Raw genomic sequence first — 20,102 nt, forward strand, 5'->3', positions numbered from 1 at the left:
ATATATATATATATATATATATATATATATATATATATATATATATATATATATATCTTTCCCCCTTTCTGTGAATATCTACAGGACTTGGTTTTTCTGGGTAGAGAAGCAGGGTGACAGTTGAGTTGTATTCTGCACCAGCCGTTGCCATGAGCACTGACTTGGGGAGGGGAAATAGCAGGCGAGATTCTCAGTGCCAGACACAGTTAAGGGACATGTTTGTGTGAATGGATGAGCAAATGCATGAATGAACTGAAGAGGAAGTCCACATGTCTGTGCTCCAGGGCCGGACACCGGTCTTTGCAACCAGAACAAAATCTCAGCTCCTCAGAAAGCCCAGAACCAAGAGGCTTGGGACCTAGGAAGGGTGAGCTTCTTAATTGGAGGGCTTTTGAAGTACTTCCAAACAAATCTAGGTCCCTTTGCCTGTCAGCAGTTGACATGCTTGTGTTTAGTCACTGAAGTCTCTCTCTCTCTCTCTCTCTCTCTCTCTCTCTCTCTCTCTCTCTCGTTCTCCATGGCTGATTATAGTGATATACTTATCTTCTGGGACAAGTTGACAATACCCTGAGAGAAAAAGAACTTTTATGTTCTCAAAGTGTATTCAAGGATCATGTTAAAAGGGAAGGTTTGCAGGATAGAGCAGGCCAAGGCTCTCCTCCCATAGCACACACCTTCATGCCCTAGTAAAATGTGTGGAAAACTCATGCTACTGCATTGCCTTAGAGGCAATGTGGGCTAGCTAGTTCAACAGCTGCCCAGGGCAAGAAGCATGAGTATTATCAGTGGAAGTGTCACAAATTTCCCTTCGGTCTCCAGAACTGCATATAGAGTGGTCACAGGTACCACTGGAATTGGAGTCCTCCAACTCTCTGGGAACCATGTAGTGTGCAGCTGGAGAACGAGTTCAGAGTTCAGCAGATCTCCCTGTGCCTTTCCTTTCTATTGAGTGTTTCATCCTGGGCAAAGAACTACACAGTGTGTGTGGTGGTGGTGGGAGGGGGCTACTGGGAGAAAGGAGAGGTTCCTAGCTGAGAGTTTTCATTCCTCCTGCTGCCGCTCCCTCCCTCTCCTGTCTTCTTAGATCTCTTCTAGGCTTGAGACAAAACCCCTTTCCTTTCTCCTACCTCTGAACATCTTCGTTCCCTTTTTCTCCATTCTCTGACCCAAATCAAAGCAATTTGTGTGGCTGTAGCAGAGCCCTCATAAAACAGCATCGGGACTGTTGGTCACAGTGAGTTTAAATGTAGAAAACCTCACTCTCCTGAAAGCTTGACTGACACCAGGAGGCAGGGCTTGGAGAGAAGGAGGATTCACCCAGAGCTCTTACCAGACTCTCTCCCCCTTACCCTGAGCAGCAGGACTGATAGGGCCTAGGGCTGCTGGGGCTTAGAAGAGGTGGTCCCCCGAGTTCCTGTCATCTCCTATTCAAGTCTGTCTTTGCTTATATTTGGCCCAGGTCTTTCCAGCTGAAAATAGTTTTTTTTTTTTTTTTTTTTTTTTTTAATATGTGAAGAAGAGGGTAGAATGTTGGAATTGTAAAGATGGGGAGAATTGGTTCCATTTTTCTGACACTCTCTGTCCTTTGGGTTGCTCAGGCATGTTCTCTGTTGGCCAGAAGGAGGGAGAGAGACAAGTATGAATCGGTAATTTAAATAAGCCCTTGCCTATGTCACTTATCAGTAAAAGGGAATGTTTTTTCCATTCCCGTGTTGGTCACAGTGGCCTTTTATTTCAATAGAGATGTCTCTGTTAGACACCTACCTAGGAGTACAGTTGACTTTGTGTGAAAAGTATTAATCAGCATCCCTCATCATGATAAATGTCACAGCTATTAGGTGAATGAAATAAAACATTTAAATATCTCTTTTTAGATCTGTTTTACAGATCACAGGAGGTGGTCTTTCAATATGGAAGCCCTAACCATCCGCCTAAACATTACCTTGGAACTTGTTAGAAGTGCAGAGTCAGGAGTAGGCCTCTCTCCAAATTCCTGCATCAGGATCTCAGAGGGTGGGCTTCAGCAATCCCTGCCCATCACCTCCTGGTGACTGCCACAAAGTTCACTAAAGCCAGAGAACACTAGCACAGACTTACACTTCATTGCTTTGACATTGTAGATCAAGACCTTTCTTCACCCAAAGCAATTTAATTTTTTATGCTTAAGTATTAATGATAAAGGGAGCAGTTTATGTTTAGTTATTTGGAAAACAATCAATTTTAAAGGGATAAAAGATTTAATGAAATGCAATGCTATGAAGTGTTTTGAACATTTTATACTAAGAACTTTGCAAAAAGATTGATTTTAGAATCACAACTTTAAGTACAAACTTTAAAAAAAAATAAAAATTTGGCTAGTATAAAACTCTGCAAACCTCTAACCCTGCTTTTCCTTCATTTAACTGTATTCACCAGATGTAGAGCCACTCTCAATATACACAACATATTATTTATTGGTATTATTTTTTATTAACTATCACCAAGAGAAAATAACAAGCAGTTTCTGGTTAAAGTGAGAAATGCCTTTTCTTTCCCATTTCCTAGCCTGAGAAATGCTTATCATAAAATTCAGATTTTAAGGTTTAGTAAATTGAGATATGTGTTTTAATATATTGACTATATCATGTTGATGAATATAATCTCATTATGATCAATCATCTTGTCAATATAATACTTAGTCAAATGCAGAAGTTTTTATTTTTTTCCAAAAGTAGGAAATTACTGACATCAGTCTCCAGTGTTGTTTTGTAAACTGAGTGTCTAGTGTCTAACATTTGTATGTGACGTGGTATTTGATTAAACAAGACTTGCCTGTAAGAACCTCCCTGACTTCCACTGATAATTCTGATGGAATTATATTTCTAAGTGGGAATTGTCCTCCATATTTCTTTCATATTTTGAAACTTATGTAACATTACAACAATATAAATTATTTGTTTACACTTCTGAAAAAATGCAGAAAGTTTATAATAGAGTAACATAAGATAAGCATGTGAACTGTTTGGGATGAATATTTTAATGAGATAATATCTATTTTTCCTATCTTTATATCTTTTAATGGTTAATGTTTTTAAATAGCATATTATATCATCTTGAATTTTACGAAGTCAATTTTGTTAAAAAAATTCACCCCAAATACTGTTAGGAATTCATTCTTGTTTAAACTTTCCTTTTGCTTATACATATTCAAACCATAGAGGTCATTAAGTGAACAATGATCTGACACCTCTTTTTCTGGCATTATTAATTTGGTGCAGTCACTGTATATTGTGTTTGGGGAGTTTAATAGATTCAACCATGAAGGGTCAGAATGTGAACTCTGAAAGTGTTAGGTGATTCCTGAAATACCCTGTGTGTTCTGAAGCATTTTCCTGCCAAATCAGGTTTTATGGATCATTATTAATAATGATCAAATATAAAGAATTGCATTTACGTGCCAAAAAAAAAAAAAAAGGAAAAGAAAAGAAAAAATATCCATTGGCCCACACTGCTGTTTTACTTGGAAACACCATTTTCTTAACTCCCATGAGAAAGCCTTATTATTGCATTAGCACAAAGAAGTTCCCACTACAAATGAAAACACATGTTAGGTCTAGGTAGTTTTAGTGGAAATAAGTCAGTGCTCAGTGAAATAGTTAAAGCACTCTCTTCTCAAAACTCCCCAGATTAAGAGCAGTGAGTAGAATATGTTCATCAAACACATGTACTTGACACATTGGCTATCTATATTAACTCATTTCAAGTAATATCTGCAAATCTCACACAATTTAAACAACACTGTAGGCAGTAGCTGAACAGAAACGACTTGGTAGAATTGAGAACAAGGAGATAAGTAAGACAGGAAGGTTCTGGAAGAAATTTCCAACTGTCAGTGGTAGAAAGCTGATAAACACATTGATCCGGAAGGATAAGGCTGGAGTTGAAGGTCGGCCATTCATTATAGCCAGTCCCGTGATGCTGCCTGCTCATAGCAAAGTTATCTTAAGTTATGCTGATTAAGATTCCATCCAGAGCATTTACAGATAATGGCTTTGGTTGAAACATGTTAGGATGCCAGCCAGTGGAAGAGAAGCTCTCACTTAATGTGGTTAGAGAATTTAACGTAAAATCACACTCCATCCAATGAGCCTTTCTTCTTAATCTTCACCCACTGTCTGTCGGTGCGCAGATGAACTTCTCCAGTGCCACCAAAGAAAAGGATCTGGGGTACTCTGCTTCTATTGGAACTATCTGAGGGGGACGGGGATATTTGGGATTATTTGGTGGTTATATTAATGCTATTTTTACGTGGCAAACAGGCAGATTATTTTAAACAGTGTCATGTGGGTGTGCCCTGTCTGTCCTCTCTGGATAAGTCTCATGGTTGACTAGGAAGTGTTTTAGATTAAGCAAGCACATTGCATACCAAGGTCAAAGTGTTACTTTATAGTGGGTAAGTTGGTAATGGCGACAGGGGTTCAGACCGCTGTCAGAGGTGATGACATGTAAGTTAGGTAATTCTGCTGACTCTGTGATATAAAAGATGTACTATGAGCACATTTTTCCTCCTCATAATTTCTTTGCTTGATTTTATTGATTATCGTAAAGATCATTGGTATTGCAATTTTTTTTTTTTTTGTCGTGTTTTGGTTTGTACTGTGAACCTCCTAAAAACTCTTCTGAGAAGCAAGATGAATAAGTTTATCTAAAGAGGTGGGCTTGGTATTCTTTGTAAAATGTATTTTCTAATGTAATTTGGAACAGGTATATGGAGATGTAATTATGCCTGATTCTTGCGGGTTCAGTTTGTGTCTGATTTAGAGAGTGATGGGGAGTCTTGGGTTGTCCTCAACATAGCAAAGTGATTCATCGCATGCAAGCGCTGGCCTGGTCCTCACACCCCTGAAAGAATCCCAGGAGAATGGTGCTCAAGTATTTCAATCTGCAAAGGAACCTGCAAACGAGGACACATACCAGCTTAGTCCTGTGACTGACCTGTGGAGCTGTGCCCTTCAACAGCACACGGTGTACTGTTGGCGTGGAGAAGAGTTGTGGATGCTTTTCTTCCCTTGATTGATATTTTGGAAGGATATTCGAAGTATTCTGTTGAATGCATTTCCAATAATAAGGTTATGTGACACTGCTTCGCCCATTATAGTTGCTATTAACCGAGTGGTCTCTCAAAATGAAATGTCCTGTCTTTGCTTCAGTGACTGTCAACATAAACATATCACCTAGAGTTGACTGAATAAATTATTAAGTCCATAGAAATCAGTAAATTTTCACTTTCAAATCTAACTAAAAAACTGTTGACCGTGTAAATTCATAAAACTGTGAGAAGAGACTGTAGGTAGTTAGACATACTAGGCTGTTGGCGAAATTTTGTTATTTTTTAAGTTTATGCCTATTCATTGGGTAGATATTTTCGATACAAATTACTAAAACCTTTTATGCTCCATTATCAGGGTATTTCTTTGGTACTTTTATTCCAGTTTAATTCCATTTTCTCTTCTAACCTTGAACTGATCCCGTGTAAACTCTTGCGATCTTGGTTTCTTTCTACTTTTCCAATACATGGAGCTGTGTCTTATCTTAGTGTTAAAACATTTAATATTTTTTTGATGTTAATTATTGAATTAAGATGGTTATTTATATCTTACAATACAGACCATATATTCTCCAAGAGTTCTCTATCACAGAATTTAATTCCAACTACTAGAAGCATATTTTTTGCTAGTATATGTTTACTTTTGGCTTATCATTTAAATACATGTTATGGTAGAATGAAATGTTTTAGAAATTTTCATATAATACATTTTATCCTGTCTGTAATTGTTCCATCTATACAGTTTTGTCAAAGAATTAGATATTTCTTGTTGCTAATGATCAAATCTACAGCAAGGAATGTGACCCCAATGGTATGTTACCATATCATTGGGGAAAGAAAGTTTATTAATTTTCTCTTTGTAAGAATAATTGAGGATGGGCAAATATTTGAGGGGTTTGGAGACATTAAAACATGCCTGTGTGAAAGAGAAGTGGTTGGTTCTTTGCTAGGTATCCCAGAAATTTAACAGACAGCTGATAGCCAACTGATATTTGAAATAAATGAGTACAAAGCATAGTCTGTTAGAAAAATGTGTCTGGCCTTTAGAAGAATAGCAAAACAGAACAAAAATAATTTTATTTTATTTTATTTTCTGAAGTATCCAGAACTTTGTTGAAGTGTATCAGAGCAGGTGAAAAAGGAAAATACCTATTGTTTGGTTGAAGGACATCTTCAGATATTAATTAACTAATTGGTTGTCTGGGGTGGGGGAGATGGGCAGAAGAGGCTCCTAAAGAGAATTGGTGGTTTTTCTGGAGTAGATTGTTCTTCTAATGATTATTTGTGTGATTTAGGACATAAGGACAGGAAGGCTGGTCTTAAGCAGCACCCCTGCTCTGTTACTTCTGACTATATTTGTGAATGGTGTCGATACTATACCTTAGGATAATGTCCTACTCAGAAGGACAAAGTTACATTCTAAGAAGTACAGAAGTTTTTTCTTAAATTTCTTAAGTTGTTCTTAAATTGGTGGGCTAGAAACTCTGTAGACATTTTGTATAAGTACAGAGTAAGGGCAGTCAGTAGATCAACACAAATGCCATGCCTAGTTGATGTAGTTATGTGATGAAAACCATAAACCCAGAGAGGTTCCAAGTACATTGCAGGGATAAACCAATGAAAATCACAAAATAAGTCTGTGAGAAATGCACCAATGTTTTGCTTAGAACTTTATAGATCAATTTTAGATAGTTTCCGGTGTGGTTAGAGGAAACAGAAGGGCGGAACGTCAAGGGTTTCACATTGGAAATGAGTTGGTGTGGTATAGGTAAGGACGGAGGAAAGAACATTGAAACATGAATTTTAGCAGAAGGGAGAGTGACACAGACAGAAACATCAGCCTGAAATGGACGTGAGACAAATCTCAAGTAATTTCTTCAGAGTTTGTCTCAATTAGAAAGAGGTATCTATCTTCTAAAGCAATGTCATCATCATCTTAAATTCTGAGCTTAAATTGTGAAATGAATTTTATTGTATGATACTCTGAAAGTTGCTCAGATACATCGTGTCCACGAGGATTCAGCGTTGGAATGTGTGCAAACAACTGAGCTGTCCTTCCCATTATTTCTCATTTCCTGGGGGACACTGAGCTCTCATCAAATTTTGGCACATTTAGAAATCTTAAAACCTACACCCAATTCCTTTTGGAGTTAGAGTAAAAGCAACTTTTTAAAGGCTTTTTTAAAATGTTGAAGAGGAGTGCTGTTCAGAAGCAGCAGAGCACGTGCACAGAAAAGATCTGGAACATCGTGTTTTCTTTCACACAGAACCAGTAAGGTGAAAACATTGGTGAGGTGAGCTGTGCTTCCCCTATAGTGCGTCATTCCTATTCAGGGCAGTCTGCTACCTCAGGAAACAGTTGTCCTGTTCACTCTACTGTATCACCTCATTTTTTTGATAGGAAACTCAAGAGAGGGGTCAGTGTGCAGAGGAATTGTAATTACAGCCACGGATTTGAATTGTGTCTTCATTTTCTTATTCGTGGGATAAAAAAGGAGCAAATGTGGAGAGCTTCCCTCCTCTGAAATCTACTTGCCAATTCTCTGGCAGTTGAACCACATCTGCCAAGTGATTTTTAGGAAATAATAAGAGACAGGAAGTAACAAAGACCAACTAACAGTTGCTTTCTTTTTTTCTTGGAAAATAATTTAATGTGTCAATTCATCTGAAAATGTCTCATTTTTTATGATTATGGATAAATTTATTCTTACATCAGTTTCTGTGTGTTGAAATATGTGCACAATTCTTTTTTTTGTATTGGTGAAAAAAATTCTTCTTAACTTTTTTGGTCAAGATTATTTGAAAAGCTACGGTATAAACATGATCAACTTGAATGAGAAGAATATTATGGATGTGATTTAATAATATGTATAATTCTTAATATACAGATTAAAAACAGTAGTAAGAAGAGAGGCCTTGATGGCAAGGCCTCTTACCCACCCAGCTACTACTCATATTTGTCTATTGGCTTATGTTTAATCTTGCTCTATTCTATGGTGCCTTTCTTTATGATAGAAATGATACATTCGTCTGAGAGTTTTTTTTTTTTTATTTTCTGTTTAGCTCACAGTTAATTAGAGCTCACATAAATCCATTAGGGTATATGTGATTCTGATTTAAAAAAAAAAACCCAATATTGAGTATTTCCCCAGATATTCACCCAGACTTTTATAAAAGTCTATAAACTATATTTAACTGAAATGTTATGATACTATTTATTTTTAAGTATCATCACATCCATATATATATATACATATACATATACATATACATATACATATACATATATATACACATATATCTAGAAAGTACTTTTATTCATCACACATGAAATAAATATATATGAACACAACATCAGTGAGAGATAAAAGAGAAGATGAATTTGATAGACAAAAAAGTGGGGTATATGGAAGTTTTTGAGGAAGGAAAAGGAGGCAGAATCGATGTAATTATATTAAAATCTCAAAAAGATTTCTTGGTTCTGTTGCTCTCCTTGTGGAGCTCCTGTCCCCTCCAGGTCTTTCTATCTCCCCCCTGTTTCATAAGATTCACTGTATTTGGGTATGACCCTCAGCATCTGCTTTGATACCCTGATGGCTAGAGTCTTTCAGAGGCCCCCTGTGGTAGGCTCCTGTCTTGTTGCTTGTTTTCTCCCTCTTCTGATGTCCATCCAGTTTGTCTGAGTGAGGATTGATCATCTTACTCAGGGTCCTCCTTCTTGCTTAGCTTCTTTAGGTGTACAGATTTTAGTATGAGATAACCTAGAACCCCTGCACAGATGTAGGTGATGGCAGATTAGTCTCCAAGTGGGTACCCTAGTAAGGGGAACAGGGACTGTCTCTGACATGAACTCAGTGGCAGGCTCCTTATGGGGTACCAGCTTTGCCAGGCCACAGAGGAAGACAGTGCAGCCAGTCCTGATGAGACCTGATAAGCTAGGGTAAGATGGAAGGGGAGGAGGATCTCCCCTATCAGTGGACTTGGAGAGGAGCATGGGAGGAGATGAGGGAGGAAGGGTGGGGTTAGGAGATAATGAGGGAGGGAGGAGACTACAGCTGGGATACAAAGTGAATACTGTAATTAATATAAAAAATAAAAACAAAAAATAAAAAAATCTCAAAAAGAAAAATAATTTAAAATTACCTTTTGCAAATTCGTGGCTTCTATTTTTTTGCAGATGAAGATTGTTGGTGTTTAGAACCCTTGTTTATATTTATAATGTTAATGAGGTGCATAAATCTCAGGTTACCTATCTGAGCACTAGGGTACAACACATTTATTGGTCAGAACAAGGTACTGCAAATGTACCACAGTGTCATTACTTCTGAGGAATGTGTTCACTCTATGAAATGAGCAGTGTTGAATTTGCGTTACCAACTGAACACATGTGTACAGTAAGGTTGAGATATGAAGAGACACAACTGTCAGGTAGTCTTGGAGTTCATTGTCTGTCTTCTCCTGGAGCTCAGAATCTGTGAACTTATAAAAAAGAAGTGTGATTAATTTTTTAAATGTTGTTTTGAGTTTGTGCCTTTCTGTTCATGCTTACTTAATTGATTCTTATCAATAACTTTGAGCCTTCTGTGTTTTTTTTTAATTGCTCATTTTGGGCTGATGTATGGGTGCATGTATGTATGTATATATGTATGTATTCTGTGTCCGTGTGTATGAGCCACACGTGGAGATCAGAGGACAACTTACAAAAGTCACTTCTCTCCTATGTAGGTCACAGTGGTCAAACTCAAAGGTTACTGGGCTTGGTGGCAAGGCCTCTCACCACCCAGCTCCTACTCCCGCTTGTCTGTTGGCTCATGTTTAATCTAGCTCTATTCTGCTAGTGCTTTTCTTTATGATGGAAATGATACACTCATTTTAGAGGTTTTATTTTTTTAATTTTCTCTTTAGCTCACAGTTAATTAGAGCCCAATCTTTAGTTAATACCTTTTTTTCTTTGTATAGATTCACCTAAATACATATGTCTAAATAGGGCTGGTGTGGTGGGAGGACCATCCTCCACTGTGACCATTCTACACTAACATGCCAAGTGGGGAGTGATTTGAGGACAGGGAAGACTGGAGTATAGAAATCACTTGGTGCCTTCCTAAAACAAGAATGATTCATACGGGGCAAAAGCCTGAAATAATTCAAGCTGTTACTCAGGCTAGGTATTCTCTGATGGTTTCCTGTGCCTTCCTGCCCCATTCCTCCAGTCACTGCATCTGGCATCCAAAGACACCATCTCTCTGTTCACTGTGATGATGCTCCTGCACTCTATTATCATCACATTATTTTGGATAATGTTTCAGAAAGCATTTTCCTTCCATCATTGGACCTCACTTGCTAATGCCTTAATGCTCTGAGATTACTTATTGGAAAAAAAGGCTTTGAAACCTTTATGTTTGACCTCTCCAAGTTCAGAGAACTAAAGATGTAGACAACACACATGTACACTACAAAATATTTCTATATGTAGCATGTATGTTTCCTAAAATAGATTCATAAACATAATTCATAAAATGTAACTGTATGTAAGATAATTCATAGAAAATTACCTCTTTCTTTTTCTTTCTTTCTTTCTTTCTTTCTTTCTTTCTTTCTTTCTTTCTTTCTTTCTTTCTCTTTCTTTCTTTCTTTCTTAGTTGTCAGAGTAGAAATAGTTCTTAATTGTAGAGTACAACTATTTTATCTTTAGAAATAGATGTGTACCTGAGGCCCAGCTTTAATTGCACAGTCAGAAGACACTTTGTGTTCTTTTGTTCATAAGGATTTTGTAATTCTTTTCTGACTTTTGTGAGTTTACAGTTCACAAAAAATTTCGCAATCAAATGTAGACACACAAAACTCATTTAGAAACCAAACTTTAGCAACTTAAGTTATTTTCTATGTGTTATTGAAGCTCATAGAAACATAGAAACATAGAAAGTGTAGTTCTTAAAAAAAAAGGTATTGCTATATAACAAATTATGTTACATGTCATACTCTGAATTAGAACTTTTATTAAAATTATATACCATTCACTGAGTTTTGAAAGAGATGCATTAGGAATCTTAAATTCAAACTTTTAAGTACTACTGTATAGTTTCCAGTGATTAAATTTAGAATGAAATATGACATGTGTATTAAATTGAGTATTTGTATAAACTATATGAATTATGAAAGTTATCATTAGGTACATTAATGCTTATGCTTCTTGTGATTAAAACATGCAAGTCTCAAATAATAATAAGAAATATAACTTGAGTGCTAACTTTTAGCTTTAACCGAAGACACACATACATTCACACACACACATACACACACAAGATACAGACACACACACACACAGACACACAGACACATGACATCACATTTCTTAGCATACACTTTCTATTCTTAGAATTGAAAAATGTTACCTTTATGAAAAGATGCTTTTGAGTATTGGTGTACATATACTGAGGTGTCTCTTCTGATTTATTTTTGGGTATATATGGAAATTTAAATCTATTCGTAATTAGTAAGTGTAGTAACCTATCAAAACGAAGGCATGCCTCTGCTATGCATTTTGCAGAAGTTATCTTCCTCTTGGTAAAGCAGTTGCATGCGGTTTTAAAAACAATCTCCATTGTCAGGTGTACAACTTCATTTTCCCTCAGGCTGATGAACAATCACTGGCCTTGGAAAGATTGATAGTTAAATGTCATATTTGGCCTGATTTTTGCCTCCAGTTCCCTCTGGGTATGGCTGGAGCATTTTTTTTTTCTTCTTTCTTTCTGTTTTTCTTCTCAGAGTTAATTGAGGAGACTATATCAGCGGATTTCTTTTCTTGAAAATCTTTTTGTGCAGAGCAAGAATGCTGAGCACCAAGCCCTGTCCTCCCTTAGCTAAGTGAGTTCCTCCACCCAGAAGCTTACAAATTTAGTGCAGCTTAGCGCTTTGTTTTAGGTGTTTAGCTACTGCCCTGCCACTACCAATGCTACTTTCCCTGCGCCTATGAATGCAGTTATTGTGTCATGTAGCATAACCCTGTGCCGTTTTGACTATTGTGTGATTGATACAGAAGCTGCTTCGATGGGAAAGCATTCCTAGTGAGAACAGGAAAGGTATTATGTTCAGCTGTCCGGCCATCCATCTCAAAGCAGCTGATGTTTGCTTTAACTCATAATTACCCGTAACTTTTCAGGGGCGATTAAGTCACTCAGAACTTTAAATCTTATTTCAGTCTCTCTACAAGAGGAGTGACCTGAAATTAATTGTACAGCCGTAGTTTACACTTGAAGATAAATCTGTTCTCTAGTCTAATCTTTTCTCTCCTATACTAAGTTCATGGTGTACTTCAAAGGTAGATCTCGATATTAACAACAACAACAAAACAAACAAACAAATAAACATGGAGTACTGTTGCCTTTGAGAATTTCTTCTCCAAACAGTGACTTGTTTAGCCCTTTTGTTTCAGTGCTTGAAACTAGTGTCATAGGAGGTTTTAGGCACACTGAACGTTGTGACCACATCATCAAGTGGTGTGGGCCACCATTGTTTTGGAAACACGTACTTCAAATTAAAATGCAAGGCTATATGAAAGAAGAGAGTGAAAAGAAATGAGCCCAATGCAAGTTCAGAAGAGTTGTCCAGTTTTGAGAGTTCTTATAGTATAATACTTATGCTTTTTACATCTTGATCTCCTTTAGTATCATACAATATTATGATTTTCCTATATCTGAATATTGTATGATACTAATAATTAAATATAAGTAAATTGAATGTCTGTAAAAGCTATAATAGATGTTTGTAAGTAAAATAAAAGTTGAACTATCTTATGTATCTGTAAAATGGGATTTTTGTGTCCAAAATCTAAAGCCTAGGTTTTCTTAAAGATTGTTCTTAAATTCATCCAAAATTTTCAGTTGTTTAAATATTGAGTTATTACTTACTTTTCACACTGTCATCTTCCCAGCAAGTATTGTAGCATAGTAGACCTTTCACAACTGTAGGGCAAGGCAGAGGGCAGTGTTTATGTGACATAAGGTTGATTCCTCAGGGAACATTTATCCAGAGATATTTTATCAGAAAAATATCTAGGAAAGCATCTTTTAAAGGAAAGAGAGATTGGAATCAGAAAATGGAGAAGGCTGATTCAAGATCAGTTTCAGGAGAGTTTTATGTGGAGTAGTTAAGATTCTGAGAAGTTAGCAATGACTTTCAGCTGTGTCCCCAGTAAAAGAAGGGTGCCTGTACCATTTCATGCCAGTTACGGTTTCAAGCTGCTTTCAGAAAAGGGCAGTGTTGCTACGTTGAAGGCGGTTCCAGGGGCAATGCCAGCTGCGCATGGTCAGCAGGTTGGGCTCTTCCCTTCATTCAGAAGGGGTTCTGTACGACATATTACAATATCCATGCACTGCTCACACTGCTCCTTACTGTAGTCCATCTCATCGTTAAGCTGGTTAGTAGGGGTAGGCCTATTGTGTGTGGACTCTAATTGAAAAAAAGTCAGCCAGACAAACTCCAGTCCCTTCCATTCTGCCTGGTCTCAGAACAGTGATGGGTGCACACAGTGACTCTTTCTGGACGCCTCTCCTCATCACTTGGAGACTTTAAAGGCCTACCTCGAAATGTCAGTGCCTTTTCTGAGGCATAAGCTGCTGTGGCTCTATTTGCTGATTGTTTGTTCAGAAGTGGGTAAGGAAGCACAGACAGATGCTTCAAGCTGGGGCCTTCTCAAAACCACCAGCTTGAATTAGGGTTGCTTAAAAGACATTTCTTCATTTCCCTGTTTAGTTGCTATAGGGAGACCCAAGCAAACAGGGGTTAATTGTCAGAGTCTGAAACTCTCACTATGTACTCTGGGGAAGATCTGCTCAGAGCCACGAATTCCATAAACCAGAAGACACAAACACAAATGTGGCTCATGGGAGCAACCAGGATCTTCGTACTTAGACAGGCATACTCCACTTCACGTTTACTCCACATATGGATCCATCCTATCCAGACTCAGCTGGGACTTGGTGCTTTTCTTGAACTTCCCAAGAAGACAGGATATGAGGTTCCAGGGATTAGTAATTGCATCATGGTAGATATTGGTGCATTGGCAACCTTGGTGTGTTGCTTATGTGTCCAGTCTCTTTCTACTTAGTCTCATTCTCAGGTGTACCATTTTCACCCCAACGTGACAGATTGCTGTAGAACCTGCTTGATCTTATGAGTTGGCTGTCCAAACCTAGATTATAATAACTACTTTTGGCATCTTGTCTCTTAATAGCTTATTTTTAGGCACTCTGCCTAAACATAGGCTCAGTTGCACACTACTGACTGATTTTAAATGATTTGTAGTACTTGAAAACGGCATGGGCTTACTTAGAACCATTAAGTGATTTTTTTTTCATTAAAATGTATTCACGTAGGTATCTGAGCTGTAGCCCCCTCCCTCATCACCTCCCAAATCTGCCATTCCTCCCTCTTTTCCTCCCATGTCCCTCCCCTAGTCTACTGATGGGGGGGGGTGGTCTTCCTCACCTTCCATCTGACCCTAGCCTATCAAGTCTCATCAGGAATGGCTACATTGTCTTCCTCTGTGGCCTGGTAAGGCTGCTTTTCCATCAGGTAGAAATTATCAAAGAGCTAGCCACTCAGCTCATGTCAGAGAGAGCCCCTGCTTCCCTTAGTAGTGAACCTACTTGGATATGGAGCTACCATGGACTATATTTGTGCAGGGGTTCTAGATCTCCATGCATGGCCTTTGGTTGGAGTATAGGTCTCTTCAGGTCCGTCTGGGCCCAGATATTTTTGTTCTGTTGTTCTCCTTGTGGAGCTCCTGTTTCCTCAAGGCCTTTCTATCTCCCCATTATTTCATAAGATTCTATGTACTCTGCCCAAAGTATGGCTATGATTCTCAGCATGTGCTTTACTACCCTGCTGAGTAGAGTCTTTCAGAGCCCTCTGTGATAGGCTCCTGTCTTGTTCCCTGATTTCTCCCTCTTCTGGTGACTATCCCATTTGCCTCTCTGAATGAGAATTGAGCAGCTTACTGAGGATCCTCCTTCTTGCAAAGCTTCTTTAAGTGTACAGATTTTAGTTTGATTATCCTACATTTTATGTTTAATATCCACTTATAAGTGAGTATATACCATGTGTGTCTTTCTGCTCCTAGGCATATATCCAAAATATGCTCAAGTATACAACAAGTGTACAACAAGGACATTTGCTCAACCATGTTTGATGACCCTCAATTGAGGAATGGATACAGAAATTGTGGTACATTTACACAATGAATGCTACACTACTCAGCAATTAAAAACATGGAAATCATGAAATTTGCAGACAAATGGTGGGATCTAGAAAAGATCATCCTGAGTGAGGTATCACAGAAGCAGAAAGTCGCATATGGACTATACTCCTTTAGGTGTTTTTGGCTTGGGATTTTTGTATGAGGGCTTGCCGTGAACTCTATGAGATATATTTTCCTTCATCATTTACCAAAGATATTTTTAATATTACAGACATTGTGGTCATGTGATGAAAGCACTAGATTTTTTCAAGCAACCCTCTTCCTTTTATAAAGTATTTGATGGACATGAGCTTCAGGATTAACTAAAATCCTTCTGTGGTATTTTGTAAATAAAATGGACATGTTATTTTTTGAACCCACTTAAACCTGTTGGAGATTATGTTGCTTTCTTATTGACTGGCAGCTTAAGATGTAACAACTTTTCCTTTATTTTGGAAGGCTTTATTTATTTATAAATTTTTCATGTTCTAGTCTTGGGTTCCTATAATTTTGACTAATGTCTTTTTTTCCTTATCATGGCTTCTGAAATGCTTGACACTTTGTGTTTATCTAATCCACATGATAAATTTTCTCATTATAAGGGAGTATAATATTCTTCCTAATATCTTGTGAGTGCATTACATATTCTATCACGTTACATTATTAAATAAAAGACAAATAAATGTATTACAGTCTTGGATCTGCATAGGGTATGTGTGCTTGCTTTTTTTTAACCTTAGAAATGAGTGAGTCTGGCTTTTCTCTACAAATGTAGATGAGAATGATTTGTTAAATAGATGCCCATGTATCATGAATCAAAGTTGTATTAATCCACCATTGCAAAGGCAACAAAATAATGTAGGTACCTGTGATTGGAACTCCTGCTGTTTGACATTTTTCAGCTTCCATGTGGTTTTTCTGTTAATAAAATGGGCAACAAAGTGGAGGGCATCTGGATACTAAATCATCTATTTATTTAGATCATGAAAGGTAGGGCTATTGGCTTTTTTCACTCCTTAAATAAATGCTGGCTTTGATTTACTGTTTAAAGATGGAAGAATAATTAAGTAATTATGTGAAGTGCCTCCTCTAGGTTACCACTTTTACTCTGTAGCTTCTTAGAATAATTCTTCAGCATTTTTCTTGTTGTTGCTGTTGATAGTTCAGCATCTCACCATGGTTTTTTTGTTGTTGTTTCACAGTTTTCCCACTGCTCTCACAGACTCCAGGTCTGTACATATATCTCTTGCTGTCATAGCCTCAGTAGTGTAAAGGCACTTGTCACTAATTCAGACATAGTCAGTTGGCAAAGAGTAAAGACCATAGGAGGACAACCAGGAATATGGCCAATTAAAAACCAAATAGGGTGACTATTAAAGAAACCAGTTCAATTAGCACATTATTCATAGAGTTTGAATCACTAAAATTGAGAGAAAATAAATTTTAATTTACTTTAACAACCATGGTATTTTGTTCTGGCAACATTATCAGGGTAACACAGAAGTCAGTAATAGAAAATGGTTACTATAGCACAAATCTTTCCCTTTTTAAAGAACAACATACATTCTGATTTCCAACACCCAGATCTACTGTATGTCCAGATGTCTCCACAGTTGAGTCCTTACTGTGATGCAGGAGACTTTCAATTGAATCAAAGTTTATCTAAAACTTTTTTTTTGTATGACTATGCTCTGCATCTGATCCTCAGGAACCTTTCCTATTCTTTGCAGAGTCAGAATTCTATGTTTTACTGAAGAGGAAGCCTGTGCCTGAAGTACGTCACCTTCTAGTGATTGTATTAATTTTTTATGGCTATTGTACCAGATTGCCACAAACTTACACATTTAATTCACATAGAAAATATCTTCCAGATGACTGAGATGGATCTAACAGGACTGAAATCAGGGGCTTAGAAGAAGTTTGTTACTTTCCAGAGGCTGTAACGGAGAAATTAGGCCTTCCTAATTTCTGTGGGCTTCCTATCTGTCTTGTCTCAGGCCTTCTGTTCTTTCCATCTCTAACAGTAACACATTGCATCTCTGTGCTTTGCTTTCATTGTAATATTTGGACTGTCCTATTCTTTTTCCTTCCACTTTCAGGGCCCTGAGGAATACCCTGGGTTTGCTCTGATAACATGATGATCTACTTTAAAGTTTGCAGGCTTTCAACTTTAATTACATGGACAATCTTACTTTCTCTTTCCCAAGCAGTCTAGTACATTCACTCTATCCACGGATTAAGACATGAACAGTATGTGGGGTGGGAAGAGCCTCATTCAGCCTTCCCGAGAAATGTATTGAGTCTAGATATGCAGTATTTCCAAATGCATGAGTACCTTCCAGAAATAGACATCTAAGTTTGGTCTCCTTATAATTGTTATAACCTTAACCTTTCAAATAGCCAGTATAGTGCATATATTTGCTTCTGGTATGTTTTTCCAGTTCCTAAAGGAAAGACAAGATAGCATGAAGTTTAGGAATGCTCATTCATAGACTATAGCAAAATTTTACCAGAAAGTGAACTGTTACATTATTGATACATAAACTCTACTTTTTTGGGTAATTCCTTGGTAACTATATTTTTCTTGTATCCTGACTTTATTTTTTTTTTAAACAAAGGAGATTTTGTATTTTAGAGAATTAACTGTGTTTATTTGGAATGTTGTACTGTGGAGGTTAGTTCTCTTCTCAGATTCTCAATGTACACTGAAATCTACTGGGAGAACACTCATATTGACAGGGCTCCAGGATATCACTCATACTCACATGGCTCTAGTATAGCATTCATAACTATACAGCTCCATCAGTTGCTTATTGGAAATTAAGGGAATAAAAATGGAGGGAAGACTGACAATCATAAACTCTGTCCTCTTTAGCCTAGAATCTGGCACAGATTTCTTGTTACTTCTTTGTGTTATGTGGTAATAATCATATCTACATATTCTAATTCTATTAAATTTTGAAGTCCTTATTTCTCAATCTGATTTATGCATCATATTAACTTTTCATTAATATGAAAAATGAAGTCACATATTTTCAATTATTACTGAATATATATTTATACATATGCATGAGAGGGAGACAAAGTCAGAGACAGAAACAGAGGGAGACACAGAACAACACTGAAAAAAAAATCCTTACAAATTTAGATTGTGAAGGAATTAGAATATTGTATTTTTTATTCAACATCTATCTAGTTTTCAGATATTTTCCAGCACTCATTTTATCTCAGGAAATATGTATAGAGTCCTGGGTCCCTTTTAATGTTAATATTTATGGATTTGTGGCATGTGAATAAAAGTTTAATTTTGCTCAACAACAAATAAATATTATCAGTGTTGAATTAGTCAATATTTTGGAAAAAAAGGAGACATATACTTTGCTTTTTTCCCCACCATTGATGTAAGTCTCATTAATTGAAAACTTAAGAACGTTCTGTGTTATCAGATACTTTTATTGCTTTTGTTGTATATATACTGAAAGTCCAAGTTTCTTTGTGAATAATTTATAAGTGCTATAAAAATTTTGTTCTCAGAAATAATACATGAGAAGGATATTGACCACATTTAACTTTTCTGTAAATAAGCTTCCTTATCCAATAACATTTGAGATGTTCTCACAGTTCTTTATGGTAAAGGAAAACCATAATACTTTCTAACAGGAAAACCTATTTATTAGATGCTTCTTTATGACCTTTGCTATTTCCTTAATAAACAGAAAATAAAGATCCCCAGAGTTCTATTTTTCGCTTTCTTTTTCTCTTAGATCAGTGGTTCTGAAACTTTCCAATGCTCTGACACTTTAACGAAGCTTTTCATGCTGTGGTGACCCCCAAGCATGCAAATTTTATTTTTGTTACTTCCTTACTGCAGTTTTGCTACTGTCATAAGTCATAATGTAAATATTTTTTGAAGATACAGTTTTGCCAAGGGGGTCACAACCCTTTTTGGTTGAGAAATATTGTCACACATTCTCCAAATGCTATATCTGTCTGATGCATTCAAATTTATAAAGTATATAAAGTTCTTTTTTTCTGCTCCGCCTTCCCACCCATTCTGCTTTACCCTCGTTAACATCCCTTCTTCTAAGACTGGTGTGATTATTTAATATGAGTTTCCCTAGTTGCATCAATTATCTTCTAAAGGGCTTAACCTCGTTTTCTTTTATGGCTGAAAAAATTTCACTTTCTACGCATACCACATTTTCTCTTATCCATTCATCTCTTTTTGGGCATCTAGGTGGTTTCCGTAACTTGGATGTCATGACAGACATGATAGTAAATATTGATTTGCAAATATCTCTGTGTTCAGGGTATGTACAACTCTCAAGTTTCTAAGTAGTGTGCTCAAAACAATCAACATTAATATTTTAAAAACCAAAGTCTTGATTTTTAGGTAGTAAGTACTCTTTCATCATATGAAAACCATCTTACTTCTTCACCGACCTGGATGAAATGCTTGATTGACATTGCACTTTCTTTTTATGTCCATAAAACCAGACAATCTTTTTTATTATAGATTATGCTTGCAGAATTGTCCTCAGATGTTCCACGGTCACCACCATGATTCATTATATATTTATTTTCTCTATGGCTATCATAGTTTTTCAATAGGTCTTCAAACCTCCCATTTGAATGACTTCCAACCACTGCATATATCAAATTGAATAACTTCAAAATAGATTCTTTCCTTTCTTTGTTACTTGTAAAATTATAAACAAACACTATTCATCGGTTCCCATTACTCTGAAGAGAAAGGCAAAAACTACTATAAATTTGTGA

General features: G+C 36.8%; 1 protein-coding gene across 3 annotated transcripts in view; it reads left to right on the top strand.

Moving 5' to 3' along the window:
- Positions 1–20,102, top strand: part of Mdga2 (MAM domain containing glycosylphosphatidylinositol anchor 2) — an 870,813-nt gene that overhangs the window by 833 nt on the left and 849,878 nt on the right. The window lies entirely within an intron of this gene.

The sequence above is a fragment of the Psammomys obesus genome, unplaced genomic scaffold (assembly GCF_907164565.1).
Source record: "Psammomys obesus unplaced genomic scaffold, mPsaObe1.curated_primary_1811, whole genome shotgun sequence".
Taxonomy (NCBI): Eukaryota; Metazoa; Chordata; class Mammalia; order Rodentia; family Muridae; genus Psammomys; species Psammomys obesus.